The 15,386-nt window shown below is 37.1% G+C and overlaps 1 long non-coding RNA gene across 1 annotated transcript in view; it reads left to right on the top strand.

Moving 5' to 3' along the window:
* The window catches only part of LOC107079513 (uncharacterized), a 49,494-nt gene extending 40,395 nt beyond the window's left edge, over positions 1-9,099 (top strand). Inside the window, exon 5 of the long non-coding RNA XR_001480452.2 lies at positions 8,764-9,099. This is a non-coding gene — a long non-coding RNA (uncharacterized lncRNA). The remainder of the gene's footprint in view (positions 1-8,763) is intronic.
* Positions 9,100-15,386: the final 6,287 nt, after the last annotated feature.

Consider the following 15,386-nt stretch of genomic DNA (forward strand, 5'->3'; position numbering starts at 1 on the left):
ACTGTAAGGAACTGGTACTTGTCCCTTAAAACTATACATAAAAGTACTTTAAAATTTTGATATTACCTTGCAGTGTGTTCAGGCGTCCCCCTGCTCGAGCCAGAGTCAGGATATTTGTTTTAGATCTTGCGCACACATGGTTAAGGTAGCTGCCCATACCATGTAGCGGATGTACTGTACAGGGAATACATTCTTAAAATTTCATTACATACCCATAGTGTTTAACGTCTCTGGTGTCGTGTTTGCCAGACACTCCTGCACATTGTGATTTTACAGGGGCTGTTAAGTTTTTCCATTTTTCATATGAAAATTAACGGGACTAGCACTACAGCCCCACTATGCATAACACAGTGGTATCTTCCACATGGGGTGACTAGGGGATATAGTGTAAAGCTCTAAATCACGACCAGTCAGGGAATGAGGAGAAAGAGAACAGGACAACTTGCACTTTCAAATTTCCTGAAAACCAAAAGGTTGAACCCAGAGAACAGTGAGCTGGAATTGATGGAAAGTGATTTGCCATTACTAATCAAGCGTACTTGATATCAGTTTGTTGACAATTCTGTCAATTTTTTCGATAGATTTTTTACTAAAACAAAAGGGTATACCTGAATATATCCCCAGATTTTTCCAATTTCTTTTAAATCACATTTTTTTCATTACAGTTTTTGAAAATCCAAATTTTGAGGGGGGATTTTCTGCCTCCAATTGGACACAGTGGCATTTGTTTTTGTCAGACTTTCCACTTCACTCAACTGTTATTGGGTACAGCACCTTCACAAAGCCCAAGGAGCTTTTGAAACAAATCAGAAATAAAGTGGTACAGAGGCACAGATCTGAAGATGATGTATAGTATCCCTTCTGTAACGAACAGTTCTTTCCGGACCCTATGCGGACGACACAGTCCGACGGAGTGGGGAAACACTGGGGAAACGTCATGCAGGAAAACGGGGCTGAAGACAGGGGGACGTGTCCAAGGTGCGCTGGTGCACGGGGGAGGTGTGGCCGAGGCGAACAATCCGAGAGAGTAGTCCTTTGGGAAAATCCAAAACGCAAGGGTAGGTCCAAAACCAGGAGATCCATCAGAACTCGGAATTAAAACCACGAAGGCCGGGTCGGAACCGGCGGACGGGGAACGGGAACGGGAACGGAGGTTAAAACCTTAACAGGCCCAGGCGCTTCCAGGTCCCGGACTCGCACAATATGGAAATCAGATGCAGAGCCCGGATGAGCGTCAGCGCCTGGCTTTTAAGGTGGGCTGGGAATAGAGAACAGGTGCAAAGAATAAAGTCTTGAGTGAAAGGGCTGGAGCACCCTTAAGGAGGGGGAACTAATATCGTGACACCTTCAAGTACAGTGAAGAAAATAAAAAGCTGAATGTGCGTCATACTATTTAGAACCCTTCCAATACCAAGCTATCCTTACCAACTGAGCAGCCAGCTTTGCAGGAAATGCATGATATTTGGCTGAAATGGGAGTCACTGTTCATAATGAACATCGATAATATCCAATAGAAAAGATGACCTGTATGGGTGATTTGCAAGAAAGAATCCTTTACTGATGCATACTTATCTTACATCTCATATAATATATATTGATGAGATGTGACAATAGGTTTTCTGATCAGAAAAGACAAACACTGAGTTTTTAGTGAAATTGCCAAGCATTTCTGCTGGTGCAGACCCAGTACAACATAGCCCATTGACAATTGACCAATGAATTAAAAGACCAAAGTGACACAGATATGGTCAATAAAGAATAGAGTAGAAGTCCTCACATAGCCCAGTCAAATTCCTGACATGAATCATGATGGTGATGCTTGAATCTTCCAATCTACAGTATCAACAATTTTCCTAACAAACTTGTCAGAACTGGGGAAATTTTGCCAGAAAGAATCACTAAAATTACACTATTCCACTATGCAAAGCTGATACAGTTCTCATCCCAAAATACTGACAGCAGTAATTGGTGCCAAAGGTTCTTCAATGAAAATTGACTTAAAGAGTTGAATAATTATGAAATTGTTCACTTTGTATATATTATTTTGCCACATTCAACCTCTTTCACACATAAATGTTAGGTTTAATGATTGGCAAAGTGTGAATACTTCTGCAAGGAATATTTTTATTTCATCCAGATTCGACTTAATACTTAATTTGGTATCTTCTAAAATAGGCTTCATTCTTTCCAAAAATCTGCAGCTTGTGTACTAACAAAGAATGCTACACATCAGCATATAACGTTAGTATTTAGTAAATTACCTTGCTACCCATCTGTCTAAGAGCGGCCGTTACATTTTGCTTGCTGTATGGGGCACTGAGCAATTTAGTTCTAGATTATTTTTAAAATGTGTTGCATGACTACACTCCAGCTCATAATTTGAGATGTGTTAAGTCGGGCCCTCATACTCTTCTGAAGAATAACAGGCTCCTCACAAAAGGCAACAGAGTCTCTTCATGAGCAGCACCTGTGCCTTCATTGCCCAAATCCATCACATACTGGAACTGTGAACATTTTCAAAACTCACATTATGACTTTTTTGACAGAATCTTTTACTCTATTGTTTAGTTTTATTCTTGGTTTTATGAATTCGATTTGTTGTGAATATTATTAAGAATAATTTTGCTAATGATTGACAAAATATATATTTAAATGAACAATTGGTCACATTTTCTTTATGACATAATATTGGGAAAAGATATTCCCTAAAAAGGAATAACACAGAGATAACTGAGATAACAGGTTGTATATCAGCTCAAACATTCTTCCTTCACTAACAACAACCTAAACAATATGAGTCTCAGTCATTATGCCCTGTCTGTCTGAGTTTATCATAAGTAGAGGATATGCTGAAAGGTTTGTAACCACATGGACTGGCTTCATGAAGATGAATACTGTCTTTTAGGACCAATGTTTCCCTCATAATGTACCCCAATGTCAACAAATCAGAAATTAATCTAATTTCTTTTGACTCTTGGATACTAAAACTATCATGGGTCGCTGAGGATGTTTTAATTTTTTGTCTGTTTTTTACATGTATTGTATTTTTCTGTCAAAATTTTATTTATTTGCAATACTTTTTCTGAAAAATTTTTTTGGGAAACTACTGTAATTCCTAGGATTTAGATAATAACACCCTTTTGGATATTTTATGGGTATGTCTGCAATACTTGCAAAACTGCAACAGCAAACAAGGAATATTTACACGAGAGTGTAAATGATTTCAGTTAGCTGTGGCACATACAGTACATAATTGCAATGATCCCAGTGCTCTGTAGATCTAACAACAGATGGAGAGTCGCAAGATGAACCCACTTGCTGGGCGAGAGGCAGATGAGACAGTAATTGTGCAGGCAGCAGGCACACTAGGCTACTGCGCAGGCTCACTAGGGCACACTGGAGAACTGCGCAAGCAGCGCAAAGTTAGGGTTATTTGCAGCAGTGCTGTGTGCACACAGGAACCATACTGAGCAGAAAGCACACACACCGGGAGTCAAGCTGCAGGCTCTGCCAGCTGTCAGGAGAGCTGAGTAAGCTGAACACACAGGCTGTGTGGTGCTGCAGCTAGGGACTCCATGACACAGCATAGCCGTGCGCGCAGGCAGAGGTGGTAGTTCAGGTCTGTGGCTAAGCAGGCGGTCAGGTGGTCAAGACTGGTGAATCTACAACACAGTCCAAAGCACAATTGGGAAATCTGATGAAACAAGGTCGAGATAACCGAGATAACCACTATAGAGATACCAAACTATGGCTTAAGCCGGGAATGAGGTAGTAACAAAGAAGAGGTCAAGATTCCAACAAAGATCGAGAGGCTCAGAGACAAAACTCTAAAACAGAAGCCCAGGCAGAGTTTGAACAGTTTTAAATGTCCCTGAACCACCTGAAGCAATGAGCTAGCAAATGACCTCCAGGTGATTCAGGTTTCCTATCAAAACAGTATCCATGTCAACTGATACTGTGCAACAGGTGGGTGTAGCAGTGGCTCGTTTGTCAATAAAGTCAAATTTGTCAATTTAAGTTGCAACTATGTGGTGCAGAGCACTGAAACCACCAGTTACTGGGTGTTTCTACCTCATTACCTGCTCACTCTTGCTGCATCTGTGGTGTCAATTTCTTCTATGAACTAAACTGATTATGGGGATTATGCATCCATACTTGTTGTGTTAATTACTAATAAATTTACATTGGTGGTGCCATTCCTTAGTCAGTTTTATTTGTAGTTATTTCTATGAAGTATTGTTCTATTTTCCGGCTCTTAGTTTAAATATCTATATATGGTAAACTAAGGACATGGTGTTAAAATGCAGTCCTCCAAAACTGCAGTTGTTTTACTGTTTGTTGCATTGTATTTATAATTAGTTATTGACTTACAGTATTAAGTCATGTTAACCTTTCCTAGGTCTAGAGCAGAACCTAGAACCTAGAATCTAAGCCCTTAGGATTGGATTTTAGGCTCTCCAGAATTAAACCAGCAGCACCGAAGTTCATTCTTATGAAACCTTACCCTGGTGAATTCAGCATAGCATTTTTATGGTTTTACCATTATCATAATAATAATGATGATGATGATATGAAGAAGTAAGGAAGCGTTTCAGCTGTTAAAATAAGAATAACATTTAAATATACCAGAATGGCAAAACATGAAGTGGATTTTGGATAATGTGGTTTTGCTACTCTCGCTGTAATTACCATGGTGCTACAAGATCACAACAACCCAGGATCTTGGCTTAATGACGAACGACACCTCCTAGAGTACACTGTCTTTTCCTGTCTGTATGAATTAAATTAAATTCTTAGTCTGATTTCCCACAGTCATTTTATGTATGTTTTGTTGTTAAAAATGCTATAAATAAATTTTCATAGCACTGATGACATAGCAGATCACAGTGTAATGCTGTGCTTCCAGCTGTCAAAGTTCACATTTTGGGACACAACCAAGATTAAATATCTCAACTACAGCTCCTCTATTGAAGACAGCCTCAGCAGTTCTAGAAACCTTCAAAAAAGACTCAGAGAAGACATGGGTACTCATGTCTTTTAAATAACTAAAAATAAAACCACAGATAAAATTAACACTGACTGCTACAGTATCTATGGCTGCACTCTGTAAATACTTATTCAATCATATACATTGATTTTTAAAAGTCTTCAACATTTTCCATTGTTCTGCATGTTTTTCCTTCTTAATGCAGACACACAATGCTATGAAATTGTAAACATGAAGTTTTAAGTTTACTTTGTAGCATAATATAAAGCATAAGTGTCGCAAAAAAGTTGACTTTTAGTTTCATATTTGAATTAGCTCCTACACAGTACTTTATATTGGCTGTTTATGTCCAATTTACCTTAAGACTAGTTTTTCTGAAGATGAAAATTGAAAATTGCTGCATTACAAACCTGGTTTATACTCAACCAAACTAACCTATATTATTAGATGGAAAGATTTTACAATAACAGTAAATACTAGTAGAGCATTTGAGATCACTGATGCTCCAGATTGTCTGAGGAGTTTTACACAGCACTATGTGTATATTTATTCCATAAAAAAGTAATATTTTCACACAAAACTGTAGCAGGCAAAATATTAACTATAACAGTTGTCAATTATTATTGAAAAGGCACTTTTAGAGAGTTTTTGACATTGGGTTAGGCAGACTTTTGTTTACCAGAACAGCATATCTACAGAACTGATTGCTGATTTTTTTCCCTCTGCCATTTTTCAGAGGCTATTTATATGCTATTTTTCTCCACAACCCAAGCATGCATTTGGCTTGACATAATCACAGGCAAACAGGTGGCTCTCGGGGGATTGAACAAGAGGTTCTGCTCCCTCTGCCTGATTATCACTCACAGAAAATGAGAAATAGTGAAATTCAATGCAAACTAATGTGTTCTATACAATTACTGGATTAATAATTTTATTCTATTACTGTGCTGGGAGAGAGGACATCAGGCTAAAGATCTGCAATTCTAGTATATTTCTAAATGCCTAGTTAAAAGAGTGAGCAAGGGTCAGGAAACTTAATTATACCATAACTAGATAGAAATTGCCAAATGATAAAAAGAAACATCCAGACAGATTCAGCAGGAAATTACAGCTTTAATAATATTGCAGAATGCCCATTTTCTATACAATAATTGGAAGGACCTGGAATCATTTTGAACACCACTGCTAGGGTCTTCAATAATAATAATAATAAAATTAGATATTTTAGGAAAGCAAGTGGGAAATGACACTTCTTATTATATTTCATCCAAGCACTAGTGTGACAAATGCAGTGTAATGGCATTATCAAACAAAAATGATTTTCCGAGTTGAGAAATATTACAGATGGAATGTCCAGTGTATACAGTATATCCACACTTAATCTACTACAAAGTTAATTTACCTATATGTCTTAAAGCATTGATGATAAGCACACATTGTACGGGATTAGTTGCTTTTTCTGAATGTTTTTTGGTGGAAGCACTCATAAACCTAAATATGAGGCAAAACTTAAATATAAACGATATGTGTGGTGTTGAAAATCATTTTTATGCATTTAAGTTTATTTTTTTTACTTTCAGAACTTGTTGGTTATTGCTTTTAAATCAATTTTTTTAGATGGATTTCCTCTACAATTTACTGCTCCTATAGTCCTGCAAGGAATTTAACATCAGAGAAACCTCAACATGCTAGAAGCTCTTTATGTTTTTTGCATGAAAAATACAGCATATCTCTTGACACAGTGCTGGTGTCCACATGTTTAGCAAATAACATTTTATTAGATGAAAAAGACCAATTTACCATACATGTATCTTTAATTTAAGAGTATTTTGTTTTTGTAAAAAAGACTTTAATTACTCACTTTTCTAAAACTTTAGATTTTTTTAAATTTTAATTATATTTCACACTCTTTTCCTTTATAAGAAACATCAAATTCATTCAAGACGTATTTCTCACATTCTGGACATCTTTTCCTTAATAGTCTTCCACTTAAAGCCATGAATAAGGCTTTCACTTCCCAATCGCCTGCATTGTAAACCAAAATTAGTTTTTCAGCACAGTAAAACTTTCAGCCATGCTTGTTCTTGTAACGAACAGTTCTTTCCGGACCCTATGCGGACGACACAGTCCGACGGAGTGGGGAAACACTAGGTAAACGTCATGCAGGAATACGGGGCAGAAGACAGGGGGGCGTGTCCAAGGTGCGCTGGTGCACGGGGGAGGTGTGGCCGAGGCGATCAATCCAAGATTGTAGTCCTTAGGGAAAATCCAAAACACAAGGGTAAATCCAAAACCAGGAGATCCATCAGAACAAAGAATTAAAAACCACGAAGGCCGAGTCGGAACCGGCGGACGGGGAACAGGAACGGGAACAGAGGTTAAAACCTTAACGGAACCAGGCGCTTCCAGGTCCCGGACTCGCACGATATGGAAATCAGATGCAGAGCCCGGATGAGCGTCAGCGCCTGGCTTTTAAGGTGGGCTGGGAATAGGGAGCAGGTGCATAGAATAAAGTCTCACGTGAACGGGGTGGAGCACCCTTAAGGAGGGGGAACTATAATCGTGACAGTTCTCTCATATGAGTCTGACTTTAAAAGCAACTAAACATAATGTATACCCTTTGAAAATTCTGAATTCCCTTTTAGGACTGGAATTTAATAGTTCACATATTTTGGAAAACACTTTTGTACATTTTTTTTACAAATACGGTAGTGTCCACATTTCCTGTCAACATACAACTTACAAACACAAGGAACATAATCAAAATATCACTAATCCACTAAAGGTTTCACCACTCTTTCTCAGTTAGCCATGGGAATCAAGGATACTTGTAGTTTGTATACAGGTGCTTGATTATTTTTGTATATTTGCTGCTGACAATTTCAGAATTCTAGTTTACTCATGAGGTAAAAAGTGATAAACCTTAATTTATGTCATTAATTTAATCCATGTATGGTGGAAGACTTGTTTTTTCTCCATATACATAGATTTACATAGAGTAGTGTGTATACAGTACATGTGAAAAACTAGACATTTTTGTACTGAAACTGATTTTATTTGGTTAGAATATGGAGATGCAGAATTCTGAAATGTTTCAGACTTCGTGTGAGTGGTAAATATAACATTAAACACATTTGGAATTGCTCTGATTTATTCAGTATACTGTATGCCTGTGCAGTGGTAATGAGAAAGGAATAGTTGGTCTTATAGTTAGTGACAGGGTTCATTCTGTTTTGTCATCATATTTAAAACTTGACAAGTGCTTCTTCATTTCGATTTACCTTCGTGAGAGGGTAGTGCCTGCTGTGCATGAAAGAGTTAAAGGTGATGGAACAGGCACGTGGGTATATCATGCTGGTTGTTGTTTCAAAACAAAGTAGTCCTGAAGCAAAACAGAACTTTTAACGGGGATATAATGGTTTCTGTAGCCACTTAGAGTATTCTGCATGTCTTTTCAAATATACATTTGAGAGAAAAAGTGACATTTTAATGCAAACCTCAAGAGACGAGTGGTTGATTTCGTATTCATACAATGCAGATTAATCAAACTGACTGCATTACCCAGGGCTAGCTGCCATTCTCTCGGCAAATCTGCATATCTGCATATTACTGCTCTGCCCTGCATTTAATTTCCTACAGGAGCTGATAATAATCACCTTGTTTAAACAGAGGGGAGTTATTGTCAGTACAGAAGTGATATTTTATATAGGGAGTGTGGCAGGGAAATGCTGATTAATAAAATGCTTCAAAAATTCTACACGCTTTTTTCATTACAGAGAGGTGAAATCTGGGCAAGATTTGAAGATTCTGGACGTTTTCTTTTAAAGACTGAAACCATCTGTAGAACAAAGAAAATGTCATTGTTAGGGAGAGGAGATCCCAGTGCTTTATTTTAGGTTATGGAACAAAAAGTACAGAGAACATTTTATTTCATATATATACAGTATGAAGAAGACCCACAGACGCCAATAGCTGAATACATTTTAAAATGTATAATTATTGAATATACATGCCAAGATAGGTAGAAATGTGTCATAGAGTTTCTTTTAGTGAAGGTTAGTGAAGGATCTACTGTACATCAAAGTTACCATTTAATGAAGAAACTGCATTACATTACCTGATACATGCAATTAAATATCAATGTACTTTCATATTCATATTTCATACTTATAGTGCATTAAATCACTCGTGTCCAACTATAAGCTATTAAAGTTCACTTTAATAAGTTTGCAATGTATTATGAATTTTAGATAAGATTTTCCTATATTGGAATATGTGTTTACTTTAAAGAATTTGGTCTATTTGTGCTAAAGGTGCAGACGTGCAGTGTAATTCAAATACATAAAGCATTGAACTGATTTACAGTCACAAAAAATTAAACTCCGTTGGGCCCCTCAGCAAGGCCCTTAACCCCAACTGCTCCAGGGGTGCTGTACAATAGCTGACCCTGCGTTCTGACCCCAGCTTGCTCTCCATGAGACACATAGACACACAGACAGGGAGAGAAGCCTGGGGAACAAGCTAGGTTCAGAACGCAGGGTCAGCTATTGTACAGCACCCCTGGAGCAGTTGGGGTTAAGGGCCTTGCTCAGGCATAGAATCCAATGGAGTAGGATTTCTCTGCTGGCTGCAGGATTTGAACCAGCAACCTTCCAGCCACAGGCGCAGATCCTTAGCCACAGTGGCACAGTGCCACCGCTCCCCCCAATATACTCTCCCCTCTTTGCTGTATGATGCCCTCCTCCTCTAGCACTGATACTATACGTCACATACTTTACTGAAGGACAGGTGCTTTGACACCAATTAGTAAAATATCTTTGGTGAGTTTATATACATTTTTTGCAAATATGTTTTATTTAAGTCTACTTTTGATTTACTTCTGCTCCTTGAACAAAATAATTTCCATTAAAGCATCTACAGTACAGTATACAGTATATATGAATTAAATGTCTGCTCTTCAGTTTCTTAGATTTCACCATTAAGAAAGAAATGTGTTTAATACTTTAAAATGTTCTCGAATCTTTATACTGGCACACTGAAATGTCAGATTGCAAAAGGAAAAGGAAGGAGAGTAAGAATTTGTTAAATAAATAGGCTACATTTTGCAACTTTTAATATCCTTAAAAATGAATTCAGGATAAACTTATACTTTGATATTTACTATTGCTATAGAAATGAGCATTAAAATTAAGGATTATGTGACAATTCGGTATTTAGCTAATAAGGCAGTAGGTTAGTATGCAATACTGGGAGATAAAATTTTAAATGAAAATATAAATTTTGAATTAACCTCTCAAGGCTGGCTGAAAGGAAATCCCCTGAGGAAGTATATCAGCAGTAGAACATTATGTTTTACTGGTGGACAAAAATGCATTCTAATTTAATTTGCATGTAGATGGAAGCCTTTTCTGGTATTGCTCCTTCTTTTACCAAAGGCATGTGTAGGCAATTCTAATCCTTGAGGGCCAAAGTCCTGCATGTTTGCATTCCAACGTAGGGCTTAATTGCTTTTCTGAACTATCCTTCCATCCATTTTCTAACTTTATCCAATACAGGGTCACAGGGGAGCCAGAGCCTATCCCAGCAAGCATCGGGCACAAGGCAGGATACACCCTGGCTGGGACAGCTGCCTGTCACAGGGCCCACGCACGCACACACACACACACACACACACAGAAGCCAATTAGCCAATTAACCAGATTGTCTTTGGACTGTTGAAGGAACCACAAATGAACATACAATCTGCACCACCATGCCACCCTTATCTGAACTACTTTGATTTGGATAATAAGCCAAATCACCTGTTTTTTCAAGGCTTACTCACTTACTAATTAAAGGTCCCCTCAAGCACTGGAATGGCCAACCCCTAACACAGGACAATGCCAGCTAGAAAGGGGAATGGATAAGCATTCAGCCTCTCAGTGTACAGTCTACATTTTGGTTGCGTAGCTGAAAAAAATCATTCACAAGCTTAAAAGCTTAAAAGAAGCAATATCCGTTAATATGTCAGTTCATGGGAAACTACAGGTTTCCAGGTGCGCGCCCAGTCGCAACACAAAAGGCTGCTGTAACACCTTTTGTGAAAAAAGACACAAAATGACCAATCTCAGGCACTGACGAGGATGTGACCAAACGAGAGCTCCATGTGGGGCAGACTGTGACATTCCTCCTGAGCATCCACTACGGCTCGCGATTATACAGAGTCACACTGAAACCAGGCCAAGAGCAGAGTAAGAACATAAGAAGTGTTACAGACAAGAGGGGGCCTTTCAGTCTGTCTGGCTAGTTTAGTTAGTCTTGGTCCAGGGACCTCAGCAAGCCAGTGTTTCAGAGAAACCAGAGTATCCTTACTGACGACATGACGCTGTAGTTTGCTCGATGTTCCAACAGCCCTCTGTGTAAAAAAGTACCTATTGTTCTCTGTTTTAATTGCTTTTACCCATATTGTTCACTTGTGGCCTCTGGTTCCTGTTTAATTCATTTGGTTGTTAGTAGTTAATTCATTTAGTAAAACAATCAGACGTAAAACGTTTGCTGACATTTAAAAACAGCAGTCCCCCACAAGTATATATCGTTCTTTGTTTGAGGTGCAGGAGAAGAGCTTTACAGAGCATTTCTTGATTTGGAATACTGTACTCATAAAGGTAGCACTATACGTAGGGAAGATGTTTACAGAATAGTGACAGAGCATTGTCTTGTAATGACATTTTGAGCTTTTACACAAAACAAATACTTTAATACATTACATTAAAAAAATGGATTTATGTATATAATGCAATGTATATAAAGATAAGGGATTATCTTTCCATCTGGAATCCACAAATCAAGCTGCATGTATTCTTAGAAGCCGACGCATTCAGTGTTGACTATGCGAGCTAAAATTCTGTTGCTGTAGAGGACTCTTCTCAGAATTGTATAAGCATGTAAAGTGTCCCCTTACTCAAAGAAACTGTTTTCCTAATTAAACTGCAGCAGCAGGGAACTGCAGTATTATAGAAGGCAAATCCACAAGGATTTAATGCCACTGCACAAGCACATTGCTGCATTATTGAGGATAGGTACTGTACCAGACAACATCTTAGAGAGTGGTCACAAAAGTCTGGCTCCTTGGCTTGCTGTGGGACTAGGATGAGAGACTAAGGCACTTGTACCTGGCAATTACCGGGAAGGGAACTGGTTATGCGATATATTCAGTGTTATTTTGTTCTGGGTCCCTTTTGTTGTTCTTAGAATAGATTTTAATTATCATTCCATTTACCGAGAAGCAGCACCGTCCCCATAGTTTACACCAGTCCGTCTTACTCTTTCATCATTCAATGAGTCTGTGAAGTATGCATGTGTGCCAAAATGAAAAACAAGTTCATAGACATTAATAAACCTAGAGAAAACGTCAAATTTCAAACACAGATCTATTGTGGAGAAGTTTTACAAGAGCAGAGCAGAAGGAGTAAATTGCAACTGTCTTTTGTACTGCTTGACGCTATTTATCGTTTCTTAAATTCAGTGTTTTGGACCTTCCTACTTAACGTTGCTTCGTCTGAAGTTCCTAGCAAAAGTTCTGGAGGGAGATAAATATCATGTCTTAGACAACAAACATCAGCTCTCTAGGGTATAAATATATGTTTCTAGACCACTGTCTTGCTGTTTCAAAGCATTTAACATTTTCACAAAAAACCTTGAAAATGTCCCAGTTTTCTATGGAAATTTGGTATGTGATCTATATTTCTCTAAACTAAATTATCATTGTAATAAAATATTTAGAATTATGAGATATTCCATACTGCCTAATGATATGGGCATTTAAAAGTTATAAGCTCTATTGGTTAAATGCCTTCACAAATGTATGGACAAAGACTTAAAAAGCCACAGCAATATGGAATTTTCTGGAAGTATATAGAATAAATATACAGCTGAAGCTGGTTCTCATAATTAATTTGACTTTGTTGCTGTCGATTACGTAAATTACAAATTCATTTTTTACATTTATCTTGACTTGCTGTATTCCGAAGCATGTTATGTAACCATACAGTTTTATAACCAATAAAGAAACTAAGAAAACTAAGAAAAAATAAAATAAAAGAGGGACTAGTTTTTGCTTCCTAAAAAAAAAGAATAAGCTATTATTTGGTTCAGTTTTAGGCCATCGAATTGCGAATTGGCCAATGTAATTCGACTCTTGAGAAACGTCACCCATCAGAACCTACTTTATCAAGACATCCATTTGTTATTGTGCAGTCACTCAATGCATAAACAGCATTGCTTTCATAACTTATTAGCATTTAGTCAGACTGGGCTCCTCCAAATCTGAAGATGTCAACACTTAGCTATTTGTTCACTGCAGCTCTTTTCCACATCAGCTGGAGCATCAGTTTACAATCCTGGCCCTGGTGACCTACACACCTGTTGGTTTTTGTTCCAGCCGAGCTTTCAGTTACACAATCAAACCCTTCATTGACTTCATAATAATTACAAAATTAATTATTACCATTGTACCCATTAAATGATCAATCTCTAAAGGCTTGGAACAGTTTAATTGTGATCAGCTATGCAAGTTATGCATAACAACATCAAGATCACTTGGATATATTATTATTATTATTATTATTATTATTATTATTATTATTATTATTATTATTATTATTATTATTATTATTATTTTTCTTAAAGTTTAGCAAAACATGCGGTGGCTTCATTCAATAATTAGTGCAAATTCACCCTCACGATTAATAACAAATTAGAGACTGGTTACAAATGCAGTAGAGGAGAGATTAAATAAAGATCTGAATCATTTTGCCCAAGTGTGTTTCTGCTTTGTTACATTTCATATAATCGTATACTAATGGTTCGGATAATCCTTTGTATGGTTAATAATAGAGTGCATGTTCAAATTTCTGAACACCATCAAAAAGGGATTAAACCCTGTAATCACTTCTCTTCTTGAGCTATATTTTATCACAGGCATTAAAACAGTATCAGCACTTGTATACATAACATGGACTCATTAGCTGTGATGTTCGTTCTCCCAGATCTCCAGTTAGCGCAGCATTGCCTCAGGTACATTAAAGATTAGTATTTTATCAGCATCAGAACTGCTGTATTTGAAGTCTGTGAGACCTCTTGGGGAGGAGGCTTCATTTCAGAAATGCTTCAATTTGTTCAAACATGGGGACTCATTTGTTTCATTTTTTCCTCTTTAAACTGGTTAGCTACTCTGCACTTATGGTTTTTCAAAGCAGTGTTTCATCTTCAGCCTCAGTATGATATTAACCAAGCTGCAGCCCTTTTCTCTGAAGATGGATTTAGTTGAGATAAAGATACAAGTCATAGCCGAACCCTTGCCCCTCATGCCTTCAGAAAATTGCCACTTAGTGATTTTATTGAGCTTCCTGATGTTTGTTCACATGTACTGAAACTACTCAGTACTGATTTATGAAGATATCTTTTACTTGTACTCTGAATAAAAAGGCTTTCACCAGATTTTTAGTCTTAATATTACATTTGCTTAAGCTAAAGTGCCAGAAAATCATTTTTATGTCCAATCTTTGGAAAAAAATGAACAAATATCACTTAACAATCTGTGTTTGAAAGTTTTTAAAGATATTACCTTCTTCTATTGTATTACCTTCTATTTTTTTTACTTTCAGGTAAATATTTTGTCATTGTCATGTATTGTATACAACCAGAAATGTCTCTTTCATGTTGGTGAAGCATAAATGCTTAAATCATAAATCTTCTCTTAAAATGTTTTTCATGTATTGAATGAGGGGACAGTCAATGGTTTTATCAAGAATTTCAAACAGTTGTTATAGATATATCAGAAATTATATATATATCAAAAACTAGGCCAGAATTTGACAAAGTATTATTTCAATTTTCCTTAATAAATACATCTTAATGATATAATATATAGTACACCATGTACTTCAACTGTGAATAGAACTGCAAATTTATATTAATTCAATATGGATTCCATGCATGGTAAGCAAAATACTAAGCATATTGAAAATAATGTTTACATACTAAAATTAACATTACAAAGTAAAAATATTTGTTTATCCATTTACTGTAAATGCCTCTCAAATTTCTCCTGCTTTCCAGTGAATGTCTTAATGATTTATTCTCTGTTCTCAGTCTAAACATTTCCTCTTCAGATGTGTGGACGAGTTGAAAAATAGAAGTGAGAGAGCAGGTTTGAAGTTCACAGGGCTTTTATTGTCCTTAATAATTAACAAGGGTGTGGTAGTCAATAAGAGGAAGAATGTGCTAACACCCCTTGTGGTACAAAACTCAACAATCAACAATCTGTTCAAGTGGAGCCTCACAGTCCAGACACAGAGCATCGGTCAGAAACCGAGCAGTTGACTGAGTTTATCCTCCAGCTGGACCCATTGGGACTCAA

Source organism: Lepisosteus oculatus, chromosome 15, assembly GCF_040954835.1.
Source record: "Lepisosteus oculatus isolate fLepOcu1 chromosome 15, fLepOcu1.hap2, whole genome shotgun sequence".
Taxonomy (NCBI): domain Eukaryota; kingdom Metazoa; phylum Chordata; class Actinopteri; order Semionotiformes; family Lepisosteidae; genus Lepisosteus; species Lepisosteus oculatus.